Genomic DNA, 3831 nt, shown 5'->3' with positions numbered 1-3831 from the left:
GGAATGAGAAAGGGGACTCCAAGAGGAAGATCAGGATGAGGGGCAGGTCAGGCCAGCTTGGTGGCCACATGTTCTATAGCCTATCTGTGCACTCTGCTGTCTGTAAAATGGGGATATAAGAGTGCCTTCCACATGAGATGGTTGTGAGGATTAATGAGATAAAGTACATACAACAGGGCCTGGCTCAAGTGAGCATTATAAAGCATTATAAAGTATTGCTCTAACTATAAACCACAGATATAGGCCATGAGATGGAAGTGGGGAAGTTAAATAACCTAACGGGTTGTTAGTTGAGCCTTAGATACACATCCTCGACCCTGAGGATTTCTTCTGTGGAAATGTGAGGAATGCTGGAGAGCCGAGTGTCTCTCAGGAGCACACACTGGAGAAACCACACCTGTTTCCTCCAGGTCTGTGTAACGTGCCCAATCACTGCCGAGCAGAAGAGGCCACACACCTTAGCTCTTGTCCCAGCCTATCTACCTGTGCATGACCTGGGTGGGATAGGGTGAAGAAAATCAAAATAGGGAGCGTCAGCCTTTTCCCCAGCTCTAGACCCACATAACCTCACCTTCCTGGCATGGTCACTGGAACAGAGCTATGGACATCTCAAACATAAAGTAGCCAGAACAGGACATTGATCTCCATCCCTTCCCAAACCTGTGGTTTCCCATGAGGTCCCCTACATAGCAAATGGTATTTCCATTCATCCAGCTTCTCAAGCCAAAAAACTAGAAATTGACTTCAATTCTTCTTTCCTTCCTGCCCACTACCAACCTGCTGGCAAAAATCTCAATGGCTATACCTTCTAAATTAATCCCAAACTCAACTTCCTCTCACCCCTTTCACCTCTATCACCTTTAATGATCCAAGCCATCACCATTTTCTGCCTAGACCAATACAGTATCCTCCCAACTAATCTATTTCTCTCCACTCTTGCCCTGTTCTCCTTGAAGCAGCCAGAGTCATCCTTTTAAAACATTCACAAGCCTACATCAAAAGCCCCTGTTTAAATTGCAGACTGCAATCCAAGAGAACAAATGCGCCATCTGTCTGATTCTGTTTATCACCATATTGCCTACAATAGTGCTGGTGCATTGCTGAAACTGAGGAAGTACGTAATTTACTGACTGAATGATGAGCAAATCAGGGAATTCATGATTTGGAGCCTTTTATCAGGTCAACCTCTTTATTTCAAAAAATGTGGCTAATATGACCCAAAAGGGATATGGTCAAAGGCTAAAACAGCACTGGTGGGTTTTCTATATCCAGTGTGAAATAGCCTCTCAATGTTTTCTAACTTATTGCAAATTATTCAAAATTCAATATAACCCAGATCTTCTGACTACCTTTTTATTATTTTAGGGTTTTTGTTTTGTTTTGTTTTGTTTTTGCCATAGGGTACTTGTGCTCATCAGAGAGACAGAGATAGTGAAAGAGAAACTGAGAAATCACCTCCCATGGGAGATAGCCACACTGCAATCCCTTCTCCTCTGTTCTCCTCTCAGGACTGTGGACACACATGCACATATTTCTGGCATAATTTTCAAGTCACCAGGTGTGGGACTTAAACTGCAGTCAGCCATGTAGTAGTCCAGAACCTTAACCACCATGCCACCCTCTGATCCCTTTTAATACTCACTTTTGCCTACATATTATGGTTTTAGCTATATTTAGAGGAAATGTAGGGAGAGATATTAACTTCTCACCATGGGCCAGTAATCACAAAACTATTAAATTGCACACACCCTAGAGCTGGATATCATGATACACGATGGTGAGGGAGGCCAGGTGCTACAGTAGGTCCTCCTGGGCTTTTGAATCCAGGCTGACCTGGCTGGCAACCTCCATTGCAATACCTTTTACAGTGTGTTCAAGTGCATAGTTGCCAAAGCTTTGCCCTGAGTATGAAGGCGCTTCTACCACTTACTAGTTGTGTGATCTTGAATAAGTCACTTGTCCTCTCTGAAGCTCAGCTTTCTTTTACATTTAAAATGAAGAAATAGTACAAACTACCTCATAGAGTCGTCGTGAGAATCAAATAAGATAATGCGCAGGAATCACTTAGCAAAAACCTGGTCTTTAGTTAGTGGAAAATGCCCCTGAATATTGACTGTTATCATCTTCAGCATATGCATGTGTGCGGATTAAATACGATCACATGTAAAGTCTACAGTGTGTATAGAAGTGGAGTTCTCTCCATCAATCCCATCCCATCCCTAATCCACTCCTCATAGGAAGAGGGAAAAATAAAATCATCCACTCTGTAGATATTGAAGGTTAAAGAAGGGAAATTGGGCACTATGTGGATGCTAGTTAGTGGGGAAAATGTAAAAGAGTTACAAGATTTTTAAAAAGAAGAAGGGGGGACAGGTAGCCTAGCAGTTGAGGCCATGGACTCCCACAGGGCCGACCTTCGTTTGAGTCATAGATCCAGCAGCTTGCAACTCATGCCAGGCACCTATCTGTGCATGCCCAAAACCCCAAGAGGAGAATAGAGGAGAAGGAATTGTGCCATGGCCATCCCTCTCTAGAGTGGCTTCTCACTTTCTCTCTCTGTGTCTCTCTCTGTGTGTCTCTGGCAAGCATATATGCCCTATAGCAAAAATCTCTCTTTAAAAAAAAAGAAGAAGAAGAAGAATGGACCAGCAGCTGGTGGTTAAAGCAGCTGGGTCCCACATAGGCAACTGTGCAGTTTGAATCCTGGACCTGGGAGCTTGAAAAGTACACCAGGCACATGTGCATGTATGCCGGCTCAAAATCCCTAGAGGAGAATGGAGCAGAAGAGATTGCAGTGTAGCCATGCCCTCGTCTGGTGATTTCTCATTTTCTCTCTTTCTCTCTTCGTTTCTTTCGGGTGAATGCATGCACCATATTATAGCATATTAAAAGAAAAAAAGAAGAAGAAAACTTAAAGACAGATCCAAAGGAAGCCTAGAGACTGTTTAAATGGTCACTTTTTGGAAAAAGATTGCGCCAACGACCAAAAGTACCAGGTATTCAAAACCAGCAAAGTTAGAGTGTCACAATGAAAGAACACTTCACAGACTGGAATGAGAGCCCAATTACCCAGAATGGGAAGGCCCATGAAACACAATGGCAGCACAATATTCAAACCAGCAGTTTTGTTTATTAAGTCCCTACCATGAAAACTGGGGATAAGGCCAAAAAAGTCTTTAAAGAGCACTTTGCAAAGAACTCCTGGGCCAATAAGAGTTCCTTTAACTATATTCAAGAAGGAAGTGACCACCACGTGGCCTGTTTACCCAAGTTTGAAAAACACAGGAAGCAATAGAGGAGATTGAGCCTGAGTAGAGGGACCTTCATTAGACAGGGGCTCTGGGGACAGAGCCAGCTGGGACACCAAGGGGTCATATTATAATATGTGCTATAACACATTCACCCTCCAGGCAATTTCACATCTCTTTGTGCCACAACGTTTATTAACAGATCTACATAAACATAACGGCTACAATTTTCTTTTTATGATTTACTGTAGGGCTTATGCCCTCACCAGAGACAGACAGAAAGAAAGCGAGAAATCACCCCCCAGGGTGGATGGCCGTGCCACAGCCTCCGTAGCCCTGGCCTTCCCCTCCAGGCTCCTCTTGGGATTTTGGGCATGCACACATACGCACCTGGAATGACTTTAAAGCCACTAGGTCTAGTTCTTGTGTAGTCGAACTGCAGTCAACCACATGGGATTCCAGCAACATAACCATTATGCCATCTGCTGGTTCCCCAGGCATGCTTTTCTAGCCACTGGGTCCAGGACTCGAACTTCAGAGATGGCTATGTGGGATTCAGGCACCTTAACTTTCACACCACAAA

The sequence above is a fragment of the Tupaia chinensis genome, unplaced genomic scaffold, assembly GCF_000334495.1.
Source record: "Tupaia chinensis unplaced genomic scaffold, TupChi_1.0 Scaffold145367_1, whole genome shotgun sequence".
In the NCBI taxonomy this organism is placed as follows: domain Eukaryota; kingdom Metazoa; phylum Chordata; class Mammalia; order Scandentia; family Tupaiidae; genus Tupaia; species Tupaia belangeri.
This window is presented reverse-complemented; position numbering follows the sequence as displayed.